Here is a 25,067-nt window from a genome sequence, read left to right on the forward strand (position 1 = left end):
ATGGGTCAACTTACCCATGATGCATCCTTTTAATAACATAAGTTTTTATATATTTTATTTAAATAAGAATTTTGGGAATGTTACACTTTACCTGTTTCGACAGTCGTTAGTGGCAGTGGCGATAATACAATCATCTCCGAGATATTTTCAATACTATCACTTTGTGCTTCTATGGACATACCTTCACAAACAGGCGACACAAACAATCTAAAAAGTAAAATATCCAATCCATGTGCTTTAATTTGCCATTCATGTCTTCTACTCGCTGCAATTGCACAATCCCTAAAGTCAACCGGAAGAAACTCTGCTCTTTTCATGCTTACATCATCAACAAAAAAAAACACTCGTGCCTCTCTGATCTTGCACACCATTATTCTTTATGTGATAGAATATAGAATTCCTTTCAACCTCATGGATCCGCTATGTTGGCGCTTGCTTCTATTTTGTCCCTTGAGAGTAACTCTTCTGTTGAAACATCGACATCTGAAATAGCCGTGCCTGAAAGTTATAATACCTACACATCCTAAACTATAAGGGTTTTATGGTAATTAAAGAAAAGATTGGCGGTTACAAAGTTGAGGGACTAATGTTGACAAAACAGAACTTGACAACCAACACTCCAAGAGTTGCCACACCCCTGGAGTCGCATCTGTTTGATTTCGGGCAGACACACAAGGCATGGTCACGTCTATTGGAAGGCATGGTCATGTCTATTGGGAAGCAAGGGCACGTCTATTCAAGAAGGAGTTACAAAGGGCGGCAATACATCAGAGACAAAGGGATGCGACTTTTGGAATCAAGGGACGCATATCTTCATGTTTAATCACATCCACGCAATTCAAGAGATGCAACCGTTCGCGAGGAGACGCGTCTATTAGATCGCACCCTTTAGAAACTATAAATAGGGATAGATTTCTCATTTGTAAATCACTCTCAACAATTCTAATATATTCGAATTCTCATTTTATATATTCAAGTTATTCGATTGTCTAGAGATCAAAGATCCATTGGGGCCAACAATTGGTATCAGAGCATCAGGTTCTAAGCATCGCAGGGAATTCGCGATCAGGTTTTTATTATTCTTAATTCGCAAGTTAGTTTTATTTTTCGATTCAGGGACGAACCAGGGGTTAGGAATCTAGGGTTTTGATTCCGAGGTTTAGTGCGAATTAGATTGATTAGTTATTACGCGTTGGAGTTATACGCGCGTTAAAGATTTAAGAGTTTGTTGAATTCAGGGGAATTGAATTTACTGGTACAGTGGTTCGTATTGGCGGCCAGGAAATTTTAGAAACAAGAAAGCAAGGGTTGTGAGAGTTCTAAGTTAGCAATCAGACTAAGGGTTCGTGAGTGTATCGAACCAAGTACAAGAGCGCAGAACAGGGTTCTTTTTGTTTCATTTGGAGGGCCAAGAAGAATCAAAATTTAATTCGGTGATTATACGCGATCAGATTTATTCGCGGGTGAAGTTTTGAAGGCCAAATTCATAATATAGAAAAGAAAATTGAGCGAATCAATTGGGAAAAAGAAAATCGAGTGAGTCGATCGTGAAGAAGAAGCGAGTAAAGACGGAATCATTCGAGTGATTCGAAGTGTGTTCGAAGAATCTAGATTTACCAAGTGAAGGTTCGAAGGTTTTTTTTAACAGAAACAAAGTTCTATGCGGAATAGACAATTGTAGATGCAGTGAATGCGAAAAAAACATGATGATGCAGTGGATGTAGGATAGTGAAAAGTGATGCAGTGAATGTAGGAAACAAGAAGAGAAAATTGTTGCATTGAGTGTAGAAAAAATAAAGTGCAGTGAATGCAAAAAAGGTTGAAGTTATTGAAACAATGAATACTATTGGTGAGACATCAAAAAGGTTTGGGTGATTCGAAACCGTGTGGAAAAGTGTAGTCGATTTATGAGGAGTCGAAGGAAAGAAAAATCGTGTGAGATAACCTGTGAAAGGTACAATAAAAAAGTTCAGTGACTAGATCCGGTAAAAGTGGAGAATCCGTGAGGGAAGCAATAAATGATGAAGAACCCGTTGTGAGAAACAACCACGAGATTAAGTCTGTGATAGACCAAGAGGATGACACGCGTATCCTGTGACTGGGTCAGAAAAAAATTGTTGTGTGATACAACCGCAAGAGAGATCTGAGTGAGTCAGTTTATCAAAAATCTATGCGAAACGTTGGATACCGAGGAGAATTTCAAGAAGATGGAATTCATCAAGTTCAAGATCTACAACAACTCAAGGATGTTTGTGATTAGGGGATGAATGAAAGTTATAATCCCTACACATCCTAAACTGCAAGGGTTTTATGGTAATTAAAGAAAAGATTGGTGGTTACAAAGTTGAGGGACTAATGTTGACAAAACAGAACTTGACAACCAACACTCCAAGAGTTGCGACACCCCTGGAGTCGCATCTGTTTGATTTCAGGCAGACACACAAGGCATGGTCACGTGTCTATTCAAGAAGGAGTTACAAAGGGCGGCAATACATCAGAGATAAAGGGGCGCGACTTTTGGAATCGAGGGACGCATCTGTCACACCCCAACCGATGGCGGAAACATCGGGATGAGACGAACAAATTGCTCAAAACAACATAACACTAATTGTGACAATATAATTTATATTCAATTTCATAAATTCCAAAATGTCATACATTGTTCAAATAAACAAAACAGGATTCCAACATAGTTTATTTCTAGGTGTGTTTCTAATCCATCCTAACTTGATTCTTGAATTCCTCGTCTATCAACCTGCAACATGTATTAAAATAACATCAACAAAAAAAATGTTGGCGAGTATACAAGTTTGATACATAGCATAGTAGAATAAAATGTTTAAATGTGCCCATATCCAACATGAATAGGATGATACAAGTTAACAGTATGCCGAAGCAATGTTTTATATGTCAAACCCAAGTTTCAAGTGCAAACACCCCAAGACACACTCAAGGGCGATGCGTACCCCTATAGCATAGGAGTTTAATGAGTATAACAAGTCTAACAAGTCTCACAAGTTTAACAAGTCTAACAAGATTAAATAAGTTTAACAAGGTTAATGAGCATATAAACATGAAGTGTATAACAAGCATCAATCGTTCATGTGAAATTTGGATAGAGTGTGAATAAATAACGTTCAACGTGTTTGTGAATTTGAATATGAATACATGTTGCTCCCAAAGTGTGTAAAACGAAAATGGGATCGAGTATACTCACCTTAGTGTGCGTTGCGTATTTCTTGGAATAAGATTAAGAATCAGGAATTTGCCCAAGAGTGTGCACAAGAGAATTACCCTATTAATTTTTGAGGATTTGTTAATTATTGGGAATTTAGAGATTATAAAAAGGCATATTAGAATAATATAAACATGTCTAAATTAACAATCATAAGTTTCATTAATGAAATATATGACAATCTGTTCTTATAAATTTCTGAACTAAAATAATATTTCAGATATTAGAATAAATCTGTTAAAATGATAATTTTATAAATCTGTTTTATTATAATAATAATAATAATAACGATAATAATAATAATATTAATAATAATAATAATAAGGATAATAATAATAATAATAATAATAATAATAATTGTAATAATAAAAACAAACTGTTATATATATATAATGGATCGAAAAAAAAAACTGTATATATTCATACTTATATATAAGAAAAAAAAGAAAAAGAATGAATGGAATCGGGATTTCGTACCGGCGGCGAAGGTGCGGTGGTTCGACGGTGGTCAGAGGTGGAGCAATTCCGGCGAAGAAGCAGGTCTCCGGCGACAACGGTTTTGGTTTCGGTTCGAGTCGAGTTGGTTTCGTTTTATTTCGGGTTTGCGCCAACGAACTCCGGCGACCTTCGAAACAGTGAGGAAGAATAAAAAGTGCGAGTGGGTTTGAAGAAGGGTGTGTTTTCGATGGAGGTATGAACCGGTATTTATAGGTGTCGAATGAATCGTATGAGTTTGGAAATGGTCCGTAATATGGAAACGATTATGATTGATCATAATTGATTGACAAAAAAGGAAACGCGAATTTGTTTAGTAATTCCGAATCAGTCAACCGAGCAATGAAAGGAAATCTGGTTTGTTACTTGCTGTCACTGTGTTGGCGGTAAGTGTTTAAAAAAATGGAAAGTCCGAAATCGCGCATAAGGTTTAGTTGATTTCATAAATGGTCGGATCTGGTATTCCCGACCGAGTGGTTAGTCATTCGTTTGTTATCCTAGAGGTCTCCGGTTCGATCCTGTCCCACGCGCATAAAACCTATTTTTTTGATTCTTTTTGACTTTAACTGAACTAACTGAGTTTTCAAACTCAGTTAGTTGTTTCCTTTAATAAACTAACCAAGTTAGGCTTAACTTGGTTAACCTCAATGTTACAAAGGTTTAACTAACTTAGTTAGTTTAAACTAACTAAAAACTAATAAAATTTGTTATTTTTATTTATATATATATATTTATTTTTGTTATTCTTTTATTTTTTATTTTTTTTAAGATATGATAAATAAAAATAATTTATTTATTTAATCTAATTAATTGTTTAATATTAATAAATGTTGTAATTATTCGATTTTACGCAACTTTCTGGTAAACTACCGAATTAACATACGAATTCCCAAATTTTCGTACGGTTTAGGGTAATCTCTTGATATTACTTGTTTCGAGAGCCAAGATTAGGATATCTCTCCACTGTTTTTACGTGTTTAACATAGTTTCAACGTGTTTCAACGTGAAATTTCATAACATAGAATCCAAACAAATGTATGATCAAAATAATGCACTTTTTCATTATGATTCAAGTCTCGGAATGAAATTTGGGAATAAACGAGAGTACAATTGACTAAATTGGAAAGTACAAGTCATCAAGCTATAATTAGAAAGATCGAAAATACGAGGCGTTACAGCATCTCTTCATGTTTAATCACATCCACACAATTCAAGAGATGCAACCATTTGACGTGATGTCGTGGTCACAATCAAATTTAATCCCAATAACAACTATATAGATAGTGGCAAGTGGGTATCGAACACAGGGAGTTTGTGGAATGTATGTTATCTAAGCGTATATCTAACTTGACTAAATTAATCTAATTGCAAGAGAAATGAAATTCAAGAGTTGGTTTGATTGGATTGGTTTTTAAAACTAAGAATACTAATTAATTTGCGAAATGTAAGTTGAGTTTGTAAACAATTTGGAGACAAATGACCATCTTAAGTATCCGGTTTGCATCAACAATTGTGCTATCATCCACTAGAAAGAACTACATAGACATAGTTCATGCATAATTACTTATTGTGATGAAAGGGAACTAAGTACTCAGATTCCTAGAACGTGAGGTTGTTACCCGATGATCAATCAACCCTTACCCAATCCTAATTTTACCCATGATATCTCGATTGCCAACGGCACCAAGAACGTATGGTTTCAAACTAGAATATCATAAGAATCAACACTTTACAAATAAGCAATCACACACCATGATAAACAAGACATAGATAGAGTTTACCATTCTAGAAATTATGGAATCAAAACATAATTGTCTCATGCAAACCTTCAACCTAGGATGACCATAAAGTTTTTAGCCACACATGGCTTCAACAAACATCATCATGAAAAATGTAGAAGCAAATATTGTTTACAAAGTTCACCAACAAAAACCAGATAGAGATTAGATGATTAGATGGATAAAAGATCCTGTTCTTCACTCCCAAGTGCCTCTCTAATACTTCCCCACTCGTTCTAGCCAAGTAGTAACCGAAATTGCATGATTAGACATCATAAATCCTCATCAAATGGCCAATAAATGCGAAGGTTACAAGATGGGATCAGTCGGAACCGTAACCTACGGCTCCAGCCGTAGGTTACGGCGGTCAGCATAGTCAACCAATCAGCATAGGGCCGTAACCTACGGCCACCTGCCGTAGGTTACGGCGATCAGTGGAGTCTTACGACCAGGAGCTCCTGTCTTACGGCTGGTCGTTTTGGCAAATGGTGGGAGCCGTAACCTACGGCTGGGAGCCGTAGGTTACGGTGCTGAGTGAGCTTTTTTCCTTCGTTTCTCCCTCAAAACTTGTTTTCTTCCTCTCTTAACGATGCCATCTTCCCCCATCCATCCAAGCTTCCTAAATCCTGCACTTTGAGCGTCTTAACACCTGCAACATCAAATCTCTCGTAGTTACTAAGTTCAAACAATAAACCGAATTAAGCATGGAATGTATATGTATTTAGACATTTTAAAGGTTGTCATATGGACCACCCGTCACATCCCCACACTTACCTGTTGCTTGTCCCAAGCAACCTATTCAAAAACTATTTTCAATCCTCAAGCGATCAATCATGCAAACCAAGCTAAAGTGCCGTCCTTTTACTCACTTTCAATCATACCGCAAGACACACCCCTCACACAACTCTCGGTGGCAAGAAAAATTAGCATGTTATGCTAAACCACTCAACGCGTGTATGTGTGTGTGTGCGACAATAAGCTTGTATGAGAATCAAGTTTCCTCCTAACAAATATTTAACATGCTTATGAATCAAAGGAACTTACGGGTTGTAACGGGGCTAGGTGCAAGGGTAGGAAAGTGGTGGAATACATATGAGAAGGCTAATTGATTTGACCAGGTTTTATTTCCACTACTAAACAAAGCAAACGACTATGTACAAAACATCATAAACTTCTAAACTACTATTGCAACTAATAACTTCTTTTTGTATTTTTCTCATATTTTTCTCTTTTTTTCTTTTTTTTCTTTTTTTTAACACATCAACTCAGCAATATATACAAGAACATCAATACTACATACTAAATCTCCTAAACCGGGTCATTTCAAAAGGTAAAATTTTGTAAGAAGTAGGTTTGGGTCACAACCAAATAGTATAAGGCTCAAACATGGCTTTCTAAAGACCAAACCTCCACCCCTCACAATACCAAGCTCATATATGTAAAGTATGAGGTCCAACCCACCAATCCCGCACTCTCACACATCTAGACGAGGCTTCCTAAAAGTCCCCTATCATTTCCAAAAGCATGCTAACTCTAGGATTTAACAAGTATTCACACACAAGTTCTATTAACACACGACACACACCGCCACTCAAACAATGAAATATCAATAACAAACATGTGTGGCTCAAGTTCTCACCAAGAAAAGACTAGGAATGGGTGTCAGTGTGTCAAATGGAACAATATCAAGTTTTCAAATTTTGACACTTTTACTTGGTTTCACAAAAAAATTTTAACTTCTCTAAAATTTCCCCCATCCCCACACTTGGGATACATTGTCCCAATGTATGGTTTTGAGGGAAAGATCGCTTTCAACAAAAACACCAACATTTGCTTTACATCTCGAACCCCAAATTTCTTTTTTTTTATTTTTTTTATTTTATTTCTAAAAACACCACCAACTTTCACAACCCAACAAACACATCAACATCAAAACACCACCCTACCTCCCAACCATAAACTAAAGCAAACAACTAACTACCAATATTTCAAAGCTAAAGAACACAACAAGACTAAGGAAAGAGTACATCGACCTGGTGAAGTTTGATACAACAAATGTTGTAGAAAAATCCGACTTCCTATCACTACCTTCACACCAATCTCCGCACATCTTCCCCACACTTGAGTGTTGCCATGGCCCTGAAACATAGAAAGATAAAAATAGCAAGATCAATATAAAACCCCGGGTTGCCTCCCGAGCAGCGCTAAGTTTCGAGTCTTCAGCCAGACCGTGCCACCCTCATTTAAGGTGGCTCAAAGAATCGGTTCCTGCCATCTCCATCACTTCCTTGTGCCATTGAGCAAAATGCATTCATCTTGTTTTGACTCGGTGGGTAATCAAATACGCTCTTGCTTGAACCCATATGCTTTTCTTCACGATCCGGTGGGTGATTTCTTCTCATTTTTTGGAACACCTTTTCATTAAACCCGCTATCATCCACCTTAACAAACTCGTAACTAATCATCTTCGTCTGAACACTAAATGACAACTTGCGGTTCTTTCCGGTCATGTTAATGATTCCTTCTCTACAATCAATTTGAGCATTTGCCGTATAGAGAAACGGTCGACCCAAAATCACCTTTTGTTGTGACGCCATCGTGGTAGTAGCATAATCTAAAACTAGAAAATCCACTGGGTATTCGAATTCTCCCAACCGAATCATAACATTCTTAATTATTCCTCGTGGACGCCTCCAACTCTCATCCGCCAAGCTCACCATGATGTCTACATCTTCAAGCGGACCGAAATCGTACATGTCATATAAATAGCCTGGTAGCACACTCATGCTTGCCCCATAGTCCAACAATGCGTGAGGGATTTTTAATTTTCCCACACGAATAGGCACAATTGGTGCTCCATGCTCTCTGTCCATTTCAACTTCGGCATCCTTTTTCAAACCTGCATTTATTTGACACAAAGAGGTTAGACATTTTTCATTAAATTCGGTACTAGGAACGGTGCTTACCACATTGATATTAACGCCTTTTATGTTCTTGGGATTTGTCACCGTATCACTTGGTAGCTGGCCTTTTGCTTTCTTCAAAATCGCCACTTCACTCGCAAGTTGACCCATTTGAGTAGTCAAAGTTTGAATAGCTTTATCACGGGCCTCGTCCTTTTGCATCCGAACCTCATCACGTTGATTCATTCGTTGCATTTCAACTTGCATCGCCTTCAACATCTCCATTACTTCGTTTCCACCCGAACAGATTTGACCCGTTTGATATTGCCTTTGAAATCCTTGGTTTCCTTGGAAATTCGGGTTAGCTTGATTTGAAGGGTTCCCATACCGAAAGTTCGGGTGGTTTCTCAACCCGGGGTGGTAAGTGTTAGAATTCATATTATAATTTCTACCACCCCCTCCTTGACCTTGTACCGCATAAACTTCTTCATATTGCCCTTCCACCACTCCTTGGCAATTTTCAGCCGCATGACCTATTTCATTACACAAAGCACAAACATCATAAATTTGATTAGTAGTTTGAACATTACCATCGTCAACTGCATGAACTTGCGATCTCGTGACAGTCGGTCGTGCTCTCCTTGATGCTTGAGCTTTCCTCTTTGAGGTAATGGCCATTTGTTCCAAGAACTCCCAATCCTCATCTTCATAATTTGTGCCAAAAGTCCCATTTGTGATGGACATTAGATCACGTGCATCCTCGGCACACAACCCTTCATGAAAGGCGTTCATCAACTCCCAAAGCTCAATCCCATGGTGCGGACAATTTTTGATCATCATGTTTAAGCGGTCAAAGGCTTCATGGAACATTTCGCCTTGTTGTTGTTGAAAACTTCTCAACCCTTTCCTCGCATCATTGGTCTTTTGGGCGGTATAAAATTCGTCTAAAAATGTTTGTTGCATTTCCCCCCAAGTATAAATAGATGCCGAAGGCAAAGTGTAGAACCACTTCTTTGCCTTATCTTCCAAGGAGAATTGAAATAAGACCAACTTCACATCATCGGCCGAAAAACCTTGACTCCCAAGAGTGTTGCAAATTGAGTCATAGGCCTCCAAATGAAAATAAGGTTCCTCCGTCGCTAGACCCTTATATTTCGGCAAACTTTGTAAGGAATTAGTCCTTACTTCAAAGGTTCTTCCTTGGTTATTATGAGGAATAACCACCGGTGAAGGATTGTGAGTAATCACCGGCCTAAAATGCGCTTCAATACCCCTCACATTTTCTCTAAGATGCCTCCTTGGTACACCAAACCGACCCCTTGGACGAACTTGACCCATTGGTCTTTGTATAGGCCCTTGTGGTGCAATTGGTTGTTGAAATTGTTGTTGTGGCACCGGTGGGTGTTGAATTGGCCTTTGGAATTGTGGTTGCACATTTTGTGGGCGAACTTGTTGCAAAGGTACCGGACGTTGCAATTGCGGCCCTTGTGGCCTTGGCCTAACATGTTGAGGCATGAGTTGTTGTTGTTGTACCCCACCAACATTTGGAATCACTTGCATTTGGCCTTGCATATAACCATATTCCCCTTGATCTCCTTCACCCCCAAAAGCGTACCCGTCTTCATCAAAACCTTCAAACTCCTCATAACCTTCATCATACCCATCTCCTTGAATTCCCGAAGACTGCCCAAATGGAAGAGTCGAGTATTGGAAACCCGACTGGTTTGAAGGTCTAAATGATGTAGCATGGATAATGGTCGAGTTTGGTGCTATAGTATGGCTTGGATATGATGGACCCACACCCGGGAAGAAATGGGACAATGGTGGTATAGTAGTGGAAGGGTTAAACGTGATGGTTGGTTCTTCTTGGGTAGTAATGGATTGTGTGGTGTTGGTTGATGTAACATTTTGGATTATAATGGGTTCGGTAGTGTTTGGTGGAAAGGTGGTGTTTAGTGACGGTTGAGTAGATGATGGTGTAAAAGATTGAGCCGGTTCACCCGTAGTGGGTGGTGGTGGTGGATCTCTATCCATGTATCGAAGTGGTGTAATGGGCGTAATTGGCGTTGTTGGTGAACCACTGATGGTATTTTCTCTAAGTAAAATTCTGTTTGCTCGCAAAGTTCTCTCAATTTCTGGATCAAACACTAGTGGTGAAAGCTTGTGAGAGCTTCTAGTACGCATGCACCTATAAATACCTGCACACTAACACACCCATGTAAACCAGAAAAATAACAACTTAAGAAAAGCAAAAATAACACACGTTGCGCACTACTCCCCGGCAACGGCGCAAAAATTTGACGTGATGTCGTGGTCACAATCAAATTTAATCCCAATAACAACTATATAGATAGTGGCAAGTGGGTATCGAACACAGGGAATTTGTGGAATGTATGTTATCTAAGCGTATATCTAACTTGACTAAATTAATCTAATTGCAAGAGAAATGAAATTCAAGAGTTGGTTTGATTGGATTGGTTTTTAAAACTAAGAATACTAATTAATTTGCGAAATGTAAGTTGAGTTTGTAAACAATTTGGAGACAAATGACCATCTTAAGTATCCGGTTTGCTTCAACAATTGTGCTATCATCCACTAGAAAGAACTACATAGACATAGTTCATGCATAATTACTTATTGTGATGAAAGGGAACTAAGTACTCAGATTCCTAGAACGTGAGGTTGTTACCCGATGACCAATCAACCCTTACCCAATCCTAATTTTACCCATGATATCTCGATTGCCAACGGCACCAAGAACGTATGGTTTCAAACTAGAATATCATAAGAATCAACACTTTACAAATAAGCAATCACACACCATGATAAACAAGACATAGATAGAGTTTACTATTCTAGAAATTATGGAATCAAAACATAATTGTCTCATGCAAACCTTCAACCTAGGATGACCATAAAGTTTTTAGCCACACATGGCTTCAACAAACATCATCATGTAAAATGTAGAAGCAAATATTGTTTACAAAGTTCACCAACAAAAACCAGATAGAGATTAGATGATTAGATGGATAAAAGATCCTGTTCTTCACTCCCAAGTGCCTCTCTAATACTTCCCCACTCGTTCTAGCCAAGTAGTAACCGAAATTGCACCATTAGACATCATAAATCCTCATCAAATGGCCAATAAATGCGAAGGTTACAAGATGGGATCAGTCGGAGCCGTAACCTACGGCTCCAGCCGTAGGTTACGGCGGTCAGCATAGTCAACCAATCAGCATAGGGCCGTAACCTACGGCCACCTGCTGTAGGTTACGGCGATCAGTGGAGTCTTACGGCCAGGAGCTCCTGTCTTACGGCTGGTCCTTTTGGCAAATGGTGGGAGCCGTAACCTACGGCTGGGAGTCGTAACCTACGGCTGGGAGCCGTAGGTTACGGTGCCGAGTGAGCTTTTTTCCTTCGTTTCTCCCTCAAAACTTGTTTTCTTCCTCTCTTAACGATGCCATCTTCCCCCATCCATCCAAGCTTCCTAAATCCTGCACTTTGAGCGTCTTAACACCTGCAACATCAAATCTCTCGTAGTTACTAAGTTCAAACAATAAACCGAATTAAGCATGGAATGTATATGTATTTAGACATTTTAAGGGTTGTCCTACGGACCACCCGTCACCATTCGCGAGGAGACACGTCTATTAGATCGCACCCTTTAGAAACTATAAATAGGGTAAATCACTCTCAACAATTCTATTGTATTCGAATTCTCATTTTATATATTCAAGTTATTCGATTGTCTAGAGATCAAAGATCCATTGGGGCCAACAGTGCCTTTGATTCCCCGAAGTGCCACACTTTGCGGGTACTTAAGGATGGTAACCGATAATAACAATGGAAACAAGCTCTCGTATTGGCATGGGTTTCGGGATGGCTGTGTAGGTTTGTTAGATTCCAGATTGATGTGGGGTGGGGCTTTAGCAATTCAACAGTTGTGTGCCAGTGGTATTCCTCAAACTCTTATTGATTTGTTGGGAAACAACCATTCAGATCAAAATCAAATCGGACTATCGCCTGTTGGCATTGTATGGACTGTTTCGTCGCTATGTCAGTGTCTGCCAGGTGGCAGCTCTACTTTTCGCCAGGTGTTGCTTAAACCTGAGCATGTGAAACTTCTGTCTGATTTATTATCAGATGTACATCTAGCATAAGATGTTGGGGTGGACCCGGTGGAGGGAAAAACGGAATACGAGATACAGTTAATGCTGTTATTAATCTTCTCGCATTTCCATTTGTGGCGGTACAAAATGTAACAAATTCTCCATCTGCTGTTACTAGGACTGCTGCTTCAATAAGTAGCGGTTTTCTTTTAAATATGGGGTCTCCCGGTGGTAAAATTGGTGTCGATGACAAAGAGTTGGTTAAATCAATAGAAGTATCCATGAAGAAATATATTCAAATCCTTCTTGAGGTCGATATTTTCTTAATTTTCTGTATTTTATTTCAATTAACTATTTTTTTTCTGGATTATAATTTTGTGAATTCTATTTTTGAACATGCAGGCGGGAATTCCAGCCAGTATAATTCAGTGCTTGAAACATGTGGACTTAAAGGATGCTACAAGACCCGTTGCGTTTCTAGCCAAAATGACAGGTCACGGGCCACTGGTTGTACAACTCCTTGGCAAGGGTCTGTTGAATCCAAATACAATGAGACGGTTACTTGATAATTCTTCACAAGGGAAGTCAAACTGGATGTTCTAATGATAGTTTCAGATGTAGCTCGTATGCATAATGATGCAGGGATATCAGATATTATTTTATATTTATTTGAATTTCAATTTCCTAATATTTTGTTATTTAGTTTCCTATTTGAATTGTAATGCCCAACTATAAAATGGGATCTAGGGTTTATTGTTTACTCAGTTTTGGTTGATTTATAATAGAAAAGAACACTGTTCTTGGAACCGTTGGTTTGATTTATCGTCTTTGGTTATCAATTGTTCTTGAGCCATTTGAGTACGCTTCCGATCCGTATCATTTGGTATCAGAGCTTTTGGTTTTCAAATGGCTCTACGTGGAAAAGAAGAAACTTTCGTTTGTAGATTCGCTGCCGGAGGCAACGACGGAGTTCCTTTTAATCCGCGAGGATATGGTGATCATTCTCGTAGATTTGCCGGCCGAGGCAACGAGATTGTGGACCATGAAAACTTTCGTGAATCATGTGATGGTTATCATCCCCGTAGATTCGCCGCCCGAGGCAACGAGGATCCTGACCTTATCTTTGATTCTTCTCCCGTGTATGATGAATATGGGGATGAGGAATGGTATTCTTGGGCTACCGATAGTGGTCTAAACTTACCAGGTGGAAAGCTTGTTGATGTTGGTAAAGACGCAAGGGAAGAGGATTTGAATATTGCTGTTAATTTTGATGAGTTTTTTAAGGGTGACACGGTGGTTTATGGTTCTGGTTGGGTGACTCCAGTGGCTTTAGATGAGATTGTGACATTTAGAGAAACTAGTCAATATGGGGTGAAACTTCCTTCTCCATTGCCTAGAGATGTACATGGTTTGAAGAACGCACTCATAATCTCGGAAATTAAAGTTGGAAAATATATTCAAATTGTTGATAACAATATGGTTGCCACAATTAAGGGTGATGTTACTTTGACGGCTACTGACACGATATTTTCACCTATTGAGTCGAAAATCATAGAAGAATCAAATATCTCTTCGTTAAACAAGGAAGGTAAAGATATAACATCTCCATCTTTTAATTTGAAAATTCAAATTGTTAGTATTAATGAGGTTGACCAAATTGTGGATAAACCGACTCAACAAATAAAGAATCAATCATCTTTTGCAATCATGGTGGGTCCCTATGATGACATTGATTTAAAGACTTGTGTTGGGTTTAAGAAAAAACAATATGGTTATGGAGTTCCATGGGATAGAACGTATGGGGAGGCCCAATCACCTACTAAATACGTGCCAAATGAAATTGATAGTGTATCGAATTTTATTGTGTCTGTTAGTGTGAATGGATTGATCCAACTTGGTTTTCTCCCTGTTGATTTAAAATTCCGAATCGTAAATACATTATCAATGATGGAAGTTGGAGTTAATAATTTTGAGGGGGTTGAACTGATAGTGAACCAAAAACGGTCCAATGCTCCATTCGACCCAGGTGGTACAAATTTAAAGTCGGGCGAGATGATTCGTGAGGTTGAATTTTTTATGCGGGTCATGATAATAAAAAAATGGAATCGGGTTGATGTTCCTTTTGAACCAGGTGGGTTTGGTTTGAAGGCAAAACTCGAGGACGAGTTTTTTTCGAAGAGGGGGAGTATGATGCAGGGATATCATATATTATTTTATATTTATTTGAATTTCAATTTCCTAATATTTTGTTATTTAGTTTCCTATTTGAATTGTAATGCCCAACTATAAAATGGGATCTAGGCTTTATTGTTTACTCAGTTTTGGTTGATTTATAATAGAAAAGAACACTGTTCTTGGAACCTTTGGTTCGATTTATCGTCTTTGGTTATCAATTATATATATACATTAAACCCATTAAGTCTAACCAACTTCTAAATCATTCTTAGCCCTTAGATCTAATCTCAGCCGTTTAAACTCCCAAAATAACCGCTTCCATGGCGGTTTAGAGCGGTTGTTTGCGGTTTCTCAAGTAGATGGTTACCTCCACCTTTTCCTGCCCATTATCTCCACAACTTTGGTGGTTACTTCCTAAATTTCCTGCCCATTATTATACTTTTGTTCCCAGCTCATTAACTCCCATTTAAAAAAAAACTGTTTTTGAGATGATACTAGCCGTCCATTTAAGGCAGTTTTATTTGTGAGGTTTAATCTCAATAATCCAAAAATTTGACAGTTTTTTTAGGTGCAGGAGTTGGGCAATTCTCCTGTTTTCTCGCCACTTTCCCACAATTATTGAAGCGGTTGTCTTTCTCTCATACGCTCCCCTCCCACTTCCTGTGTATAAAACTACCACCAAGACACCATCTCGAATTTTCTGTGCTCCTCTCTCTCCCCAGTAAAGTGCTAAAGGTGTTTTCTTTATCCAAAGCCTCTTAAACCACTGATTTACAATCAGTTGAGGGGAAGATGATGGCGAAGCATCTGATATTAATGAAACATGATTAGAATTCGATTATACATTATTTGGTTGATTCACTGGATGTACCATTTTTACAACCAAGTTCATGTTTCAGGTAACTTTTCTCCATGTCGACTGTATTTGCCATAATTTGTGCTAATTTGCATTTTCTTTATGCAGATCGATATTTACATGCAAGCACAAGCTCTATTTCTTTGGTCTCCATGACCGTCTTGCTTTCCACCTTCTCGTCAGTATCATTCTTCTTGCCCTAATTTGTATCATCTTCTTGCCCTAATCTGTCTTAACAATCATCTGAACAATTCAAAGGTACTGTTTCAAACCTCAAAACATCATCTTTCTTAATCCTTTTTTTAACAAACAGGACTTGGATTTCTTCTCTTTGATTATCTTCATCTTCTCTTCGTCGTTGGAGTTGTTGGGATCTCAAATGCTACACTGTGTTACATTTTGGTGTGTTAATCCACCTATTCTACCCACTACTGCAATTATCAATGGGTCCATTTATGTTAATATTGATTTCGTTGTTTTGATGTTTCAATTCTGAGCATGTGATTTGGAATTATTGATTTTCAATCAAATACATGTTGGATAATTGTTTCTGTTAATTCCATTTAGTGTTACAATGTGTTCATGAATTAGGTCAATTTTGTGAACATAAGGAGGTGATTTGCGATTTAATTTTAAATTTGATTTTAGAAGAGTATTGTTGCACGTTGTAGATGATTTAATTTTAAATTTGATGTTAGAAGAGTATTGTTGCAAGTTGTAGATGATGACACCTGCGAACACCCGCTGGAGTGAAGCCTTGCTGCAATCACCGCCGTCGCCATCATGGGTCTCCTATTGTTGAGATTCATATTTGATTAAAGGTATCATGAATTTGTTTTGTAAGATCTAGGACTAGAATCTTTACTTCTTCGTCTGATCTTCTCCGCCACCAAATTTTTAGATTGTTATTTTTTTTTTCAAATATTGTTTCTAATGTTTGCTTGCTTGGTTTTGGAGACAATGTTAATGGGTTCTTTTTTGTGCCGATTCATTCAGGCCTTTTAGTTCAAGCATGGAAAGGCTAATCTCTTCAGTAAGGCTGATGTGAATTTATCTTATTAATACACAATACTTTCTTCATCAGTAAAGAGTAAAGAGCTGGTGAAATGGAGAATGCTGTTGAGTTGTTTGAACAAATGCCAGATATCTATACGGATACCCTGTGATGAAATTCGATAATTGAGGGGTGTACTCAAAATGGGATGTTTTCGGAAGCTATTCGACACCACCCTTACACATGCAAAGTTTGAAGAACCATACTCAAATCTTCTTCTGGATAGGTACTTATCTTTTCGTAACACCAAAGTGGTTGTTTCGTTTAATAGTTAAGTATTAATTAAAAAGTAAAGATGTTGAAATCATTGTCTTTTAATTCTTCTTTTAGGCTTAAACGACCTGTTGAGAATTCTTTGAGGGATGCAAAGTTATCTTTCATTGATGAAGTTGTGAAGAGCCTAACCGGAAAAGAGCCAAATGTTACAGTCAATCCAGATGAAGTTGTTGCCTTGGGAGCTGCAGTTAAGGCAAAACAATCATTTGGAATATGATTTTATGTTATAACATAAGTAATCTGGTGGTGTCGGATTTAATTATTTTGTTTGTTTGTTTAGGCTGGTGTTTTAGCCGGAGATGTGAGTGATATTGTTCTGCTAGATGTGACACCATTATCGATTGGTCTAGAAACCCTTGATGGTGTGATAACAAAGATCATTCCAAGAAACACAACTCTACCAACTTCGAAGTCAAGGTTTTCTCTACAGCTGTTGATGAGCAAACAAGTGCTGAAATTAATGTCTTCAGGGTGAGCGAGAGTTCAACATCTTATATATTAACCCGGTGTTAGTAGATATGCAACTGCCTGATTCACTATCTTCTAAAAATGCAGCCTACTTCAGACTGTTCCCACTGATGTACCGCAAAAAGAGAAAGGCTATAGCTGATAAGGATGTTATTCGGGTTTGTTTATCGGTTTTGCCTTAATTGGGTCGAGTTAATCAATTTAGATTGCAAAATGGGCTGCTACAAATTGTTGGGCTGATAATCATTCATCAAATGCTTAAAAATGAAGTCTTAAGATAACATAGTCGATATAAGTCCAAACATATACTTGAATATAGATCAGTTTACTTAATAGTTATTATTAACTACATCAATATTCAATAATAACTAATACAAACTCAACTAATTTGGACCATGTGGCATACTAGCTCAGTTAGTTCACAGAAGTCATTTTAAAATATAGTCAATTATTTACTTTTGGCTATTACTGATGTAAATCCTTTTTTACATACAGACTTGTCCATTGCTACTTTGAGTTTTTACGAAGGTAGGAATGTTGTTTGACACACTTGAACCTTTTTTTCCCTTCTAAAACCATTTATGATTATTATTGGTGTAAAATGGAATGAGTATTATGGTTACCCCTTCCATTAAGAATGATTTAAGAGTGTTTTTTTTATTTAAACAGGTTGGTGGTCATCACACTCAGGTAGACTTTGTAGTCGGAGGCAAGGTGCCTAAGGATGAAGAAGTCTAAATATATACTTGATGTATGCCACAAAACGTGAGCTAATTGATCTATTATGCCAAACGGTCCAAAGTTGGACAACTTTTAAATTTATGTTTTGTGGTCAACAGTGTATTATTTCTTTTTGTCCCTTGGAATAATGGGTATAGAAATAAAGATTTAGCTCGTATTGAATCAAATGGTCAGCCCTTCTATTAGCTTGGATGTAATGGAACAAGTTCAGAAAAATGCGAATATTGCAACATCTGACATTCAAATGTTAATATTGCTAACTGTATGTTTGACTTCCCATTTTCCTTCTTTTATCATATATCCTTAATATAGTTATCAGTTTCATCATTAAACATGTACAAAGCATAAAACATATCATTACCAACCAACACATTCATGTTGGTATCATCATCATCGGAAACCCAGGACCATTTGGAACGGACGGTGTTGTGACCACACACACAATCATTTTCATACAACCCACAATAATCACAGTGCATCATCATGAATTGAACAAAAAACTAACTTGTGAATGATAATGAAACTAACCGAAAATAACTTGTAAACGAACTTGAACTTTGAATAACAATCACTTATAAATTACACGAACTTGAATAACTAACCGAACCGAAGAACAATGGGATTTGCAGCCATATATATTTGCAGCGAATAGGTACGTCTCCAACAGTCACGTCGTTTCAAATCAAGGGATATGTCGTTTCCAAGATAACCGCTCCTGCGGTTATTAACGTGGACGTACCGGTTCGATTATATCGGCCCAACCCGCATGTTCTCCAATCCGCTACATAATCCTACTGGACTTACAAACTTGTTCGATCCATTACATATGGCCTACGGCCCAAACACATAAAACATAAGTACTAACTGTTTTGACCCATTATAAACTAAAACAAATAAATAAACGTTACCGGCCCGAAAGCCGTTTCTTGTACTCGGATGAACTTGATTAAACATCGTTCTTCATTCACCGCCCTAAGCAAGAACATCCGAGTCTCCGGCCGCGATCACTCCTTGCGATTGTTGGTGACCTCGATCTTGACCACCACGTCGTCGTCGCTTGATTCGTCGAGCCAACCGCAATTGTTACTTGAATTTCCAGCCACTCCATCTTCCTTTCTTTCACGCTCTTTCTTCATGTAGTCGAAGTACCACTCGACTAATTCCAAATAATAGATGTAGGCGACTTTCACCTCGTAAGCATCATCCGGTTCATAACCGTACTTGGCCGCAATCACGTCCCACATATTTTTCTCCATCACTTCTTTGAACCCACCGTTGTGCTTCACTATGCGGTGTAACAATATGAGACTAAGGTCGCGGCCATCGATTAATTCTGGCGGCATTGCTTTCTCACATACAATCCCGAGGAAATCCGTAATGAACCAAACCAAGACTTCTTCGAACGGTGCATCGAAGAACCTTTGGTGTTTCTTTATTTCCTCGTGCAATGTAATAAGATCTCCCGGTTCCACACAACTTTCCATAATCATGTTTCTTTCAACGACGTCCTCCTCAAGTTGCGAGAGGATTAACGCTCGCTCCCGAAGCGTTTCTCTTGATTGACGCGGGTTATCTTTCTCGCCTTCAATGTAAATCAACAGTGCTTTTTTCGCTTTCTTGGAATACACCACTTTTTTCTTTCTAGCCTTTGAATGTTCACCGTACACTTTCTTCTTGTTTCTTGCTTTCTCGAATTCCCTTTCATAATAATCACCCAAACACTCTTGGAATTCTTTCTTTTCCTTCTTGTAGCCGTTGTCAACGCCAAGATTATCGTAGAACGCATTGAGATAATCTTGTTCCAAGTCGACTTCCGACTTGTCTTCATAAATGTCGAACCCTTTCGACCGACAACCAAACATTTTCTTTAACACACACGTATCTCCCATGGTAACCGTTTCTATCCCTTGAAACAAGAGTTGTTCTAGACTTAGAACATTCTTGTCTAGACTTGGTGCATAACTTACGCACGGGATCGTCTTGTCTTTGCCGTCCACCGGCACTCTCACTTCTCCTATTCCATGCACAAACGAAAAATCTTTCCTACTTTCGTTTGTCACAACCCCGAAGTGTCTCTTGAAACACTTAAACATATTCCGGTTTCCCGTCATATGTGTTTTGAACGTGGGATCAACGACCCATATTGAATCCCATTTGCCACCACAAGTATCTTTCACAACATAATCACTTTCAATTGGTAACGGTGATAACTTGATATACTTACTTGGGCAAATCGATGTGATATGACCGAATTCCTTGCATTTGAAACACCGGATCCCCGGTTTCCTCGGCCTACCCACTGGTGCATTTGATTTCTTGCCGGACTTCTTCACGAAACCCTTTTGAAACACTTTCTTTGGAAACTTCTTCGTTGGTGATTTCCCGGTTCGCATGGTTGGCTTCCCCTGCGCGTACTCATCCTCTTCCGCCGCCCGGCCGCACTTTCCACTACGAACAATAACTTCCTCACCATAATCGGTTTCCACCGATTTTCCTTTGTTTCCACAAACCCGGTTCCTATCTTGATCACAACTCCTTCCGCTTCCTGTTAAACCTTTGGCTCTGATACCAATGTTGGTATCATCATCATCGGAAACCCAGGACCATTCGGAACGGACGGTGTTGTGACCACACACACAATCATTTTCATACAACCCACAATAATCACAGTGCATCATCATGAATTGAACAAAAAACTAACTTGTGAATGATAATGAAACTAACCGAAAATAACTTGTAAACGAACTTGAACTTTGAATAACAATCACTTATAAATTACACGAACTTGAATAACTAACCGAACCGAAGAACAATGGGATTTGCAGCCGTATATATTTGCAGCGAATAGGTACGTCTCCAACAGTCACGTCGTTTCAAATCAAGGGATATGTCGTTTCCAAGATAAACGCTCCTGCGGTTATTAACGTGGACGTACCGGTTCGATTATATCGGCCCAACCCGCATGTTCTCCAATCCGCTACATAATCCTACTGGACTTGCAAACTTTTTCGACCCATTACATATGGCCTACGGCCCAAACACATAAAACATAAGTACTAACTGTTTTGACCCATTATAAACTAAAACAAATAAATAAACGTTACCGGCCCGAAAGCCGTTTCTTGTACTCGGATGGACTTGATTAAACATCGTTCTTCAATTCACCCATTTAAGAATTTGATACCAAATCACTTGCCATGTCAGCTTCTTCTTTGAGCAAATTGTTAAGGCGAGACCATCCATCCTAGCTGTCCATTTTCAAAATTGCTTAAAACAATATAGTGGCAAAAACTTAGTTTTTCGTTATGGGGCAAAGCTGCACTCAATTTTACTGACGAACTCATCCGCACTTATGAAAATTAATTAAGTTTTGGTATTTTTTACTGGTTGCAAGGTCCGATCGTTCGGCGCTATGTTTTCTCTAAAAATATTATGCATATCTTTTATCTACCCGTTACTTTTGCATTTTCATGTTTTAGTACTCTATTAGTTTTATTTTATATGGTTGTGGTTGGAAATTTTTGACGTTCGTTTTCCTTTTATAAATGAAGGAATGGTGCTCTTGTGTGTAAAGTTGTTTAACTTTGTTTACACTTAATATAGATTAGCTTTGTTTGTTACGCTGTTCAACGTAACCCGTCCAGCGGACGGGTATTAAACTAGTTGTTCTTGAGCCATTTAAGTACGCTTCCGATCCGTATCACATAAGGTCTGTCACTCGGTTTTATTGACCAAGTATGTTTTTGATATTGATTATTTATATATTATTATGAATTTTAATCATACGCAGGATTTTTATGAGCACATAAAGGGAGCAGACATCTTGGAACACTTGAAAGGCTTTCTTACACATGAAGATCCTAATATACGTGCTAAGGCATGCAGTGCTCTAGGAAACATGTGCCGACATAACTCCTACTTCTATAGCTTGTTGGTACGTATCAACCATCTGGTTGATCGCTGCTCTGATGGAGACAAACGCACCCGTAAATTTGCTTGTTTTGCAGTAAGATGACATTTTGATTTTTTTTAACCACAACAGATTGCTGAATTATCACTTGGCTGTAGGGCTGTAAATGAACCGAACGAACACAAACAAGGCCATGTCCGTGTTCGTTCGTTAAGGAAATTGACATGTTCGCGAACTGTTTACGAACGCATACCGAACATAAGTTTATGTTCGTGTTCGCTCGTTAAGGAAATTCAATTGTCCATGAACAGTTCGTGAACACTGGTCTCGAACACAAGCGAACGCAAGCAAATAAAAAAGAACGCAAACGAACATTTAACTTGAAAATAAAAAATGAAAACATTGTTATCCTTAAACATTGGATATAAGTAGTTAAATACAACCATCAAATGATAAAACAAAACACAAGAAGTCTACCACACCACCAAACGATGAATAGAGTTTAACTAACTTAGACATAATTATTCTCAAATATTCTTAGAATGTACAAATTTTGGCTAACTTAGAAAAAAATATTGTTTCAAGTTTTCAATATGTTTAGATAAAAGATCTATTATTTATTATTTTTTAATATAATCAAACGAACATATTACCGAACGTTCACGAACGCAGTCGAACAAACGAGACCTGTGTTCGTGTTCGTTCGCTAAGCTAACCGAACGAAATTTTTTGTTCGTGTTCGTTCATTAAGCTAATCGAACGAACATAAACGAACTTCCCGTCGAACGGTTCACGAACTGTTCATTGAACGTTCGGTTCGTTTACAGCCCTACTTGGCTGACTATTGTTATTTTGAATAGATTGGTAACGCAGCGTATCACAACGACTTCTTTTATGAAGAGCTGAGGAGATGCATCCCTCAACTAGCAAATCTACTACTTTCGGAAGAGGAAGACAAAACAAAGGCAAACGCATCAGGTGCTCTTAGCAATCTGGTTCGAAACTCCAACAAACTTTGTCAAGATATGGTTTCTAAAGGGGCAATGCAGGTAGGTACACCGTACACCATACTCTCGACTTTCAAATTTTATTATTAGTATTACAGTGTCTTTATTGCCTGTTTACATGGGCTTTGCAGGCTTTGTTGAAGTTGGTTGAAGATTGTTCAGTTGTAATCCCCAACCCAAGTAGGAAAGATGCCATTAGCGAGTCACCGTTAAAAATACTTCTTTTTGCGTTGTATAAGATGTGCACACATGCACCTTGTCGACAGTTTCTTCGCACATCTGATCGTTACCCAGTACTTGGAAACCTCCGGGAATCAGGAGATGATACAATTTCTGAATATGCTTCTGCCATTCTTAAAAAAACTGCTCAATCGTGACGGTATTCATGTTTGACCTTTCGCATTTTGCTTGCTTGGTTCAAAACAACTGCCTGTTTGTCTTAAGGCTTTATTAGTTGACTAATTTTTAATTTGATTGCATTGCAATGCAGACAACCTTTATTTGCACAGGGAGCATGACATACTCCAGTTAAACCGCAACCTTTGTTTGGCACAAGGAGCATTAGCCTTAATTTATTGAATCAAATTTCAAATATGTTGAATGGGATCAAGAATCTGTAGATTGAGGGGGAGGTTGTGTGGATGTAAATAAAACATTATTCCATGGCCGTTTTTGTGTTTTAAAAAGAGTGCCGAGGAACATCTAGGCGGTTGAGTTATTGCGTTGCAGCAACATAGGTGAGGTGTGTACACGAGGCACATCAAGGCACACATTTACAATAAAATTGTCAAGATTAAGTTCATACGTTTCCTAATAGGATGAATACAATTTATCTAATAACTGTAATGGACTTTTAAAAGATTAACATTTACAATAGTCAACTTAAAATAAGTTTGATGAAACATTATTCACATTCAAGATGTTTTGATACATGAGTCATGAGTGCAAGTTGGATTATTACATCATTCATAATTGAGTAAACTGCCATTTTGGTCCTTATGGTTTGGTATTTTTGCCACTTTAGTCCAAAACTCAAAATTTTTTGCATCTAGGTCCCTGTGGTTTCAGTTTTATTGCCATTTTGATCAAAAAATGAAATCATGTCATATTTGTCTCATAAAATCCTGCTATTTTGTCCTTTTCCTTAGGGGCAAAATAGTCATTTCTTTTTTATAAATAAATACCAGATTTTATAAGACAAATATAAACTGATTTGAAAAGGACAAAATTACAAGATTTTATAAGACAAATATGACCTGATTTCATTTTTGGACCAAAATGGCAATAAAACTGAAACCACAGGGACCCAGATGCAAAAGGTTTGAGTTTTGGACTAAAGTGGCAAAAATGACCAAACCACATGGACCAAAATGGCAGTTTACTCTTCATAATTACCTCATCTATAAATTATAATAAATCAAAACCATCTTAGGTCACATGACTTTCTCTTTAGTCGTTAATTGCCACACGTCATTATTATACTCCTTATTGTTTTTCTTTATGAGATTTATAGATTGCTTATATGTTTGTTACTTACTAATAAGGTTGGTGACCTATTAACAAAGGGAAAAGCCTTTAGGTATACTCATATTTGAAGGTCTTAGATTCAAGACTTTAAGTCTCACATAAAACATAAATAATGAGCCGAGGGTCTCATTGGAAGCAGCCTCTCTATTCCTACGGGGTAGAGGTAAGGTTGTCTAAATCTTACACTCCTCAGACCCTATATTGGCTGTGCTATTGATGAGATTTACTGAGTATGATGATGATGATACAACATATAAATAATAATAAGCAAAAAGAACTTTTATATTGTAATTTAACATTTTCCCATATTTAATGCCTCATTTCGTTTAATTACAAAATGAATTATATTATATTATATATTATATAAAGCAAAATATATTATATAAAACGACTTGTGATTTTTTTTTTTTGTATTTATTTGTTAATGAGAAGCAACTTCGTGTTAAATAGTAGGGAGTGTTAAATATGTTAATAATCGTAACACGGGAACCAGTTGTAAGTATAGTAGCATTTACCTTTATGTGTAATTTATC

The 25,067-nt window shown here is 37.8% G+C and overlaps 1 pseudogene; it reads left to right on the forward strand.

Annotated features, from left to right (window-relative positions):
• On the forward strand, positions 1 to 23,665 carry LOC110910588 (annotated as a pseudogene).
• Positions 23,666 to 25,067: the final 1,402 nt, after the last annotated feature.

The sequence above is a fragment of the Helianthus annuus genome, chromosome 15, assembly GCF_002127325.2.
Source record: "Helianthus annuus cultivar XRQ/B chromosome 15, HanXRQr2.0-SUNRISE, whole genome shotgun sequence".
In the NCBI taxonomy this organism is placed as follows: domain Eukaryota; kingdom Viridiplantae; phylum Streptophyta; class Magnoliopsida; order Asterales; family Asteraceae; genus Helianthus; species Helianthus annuus.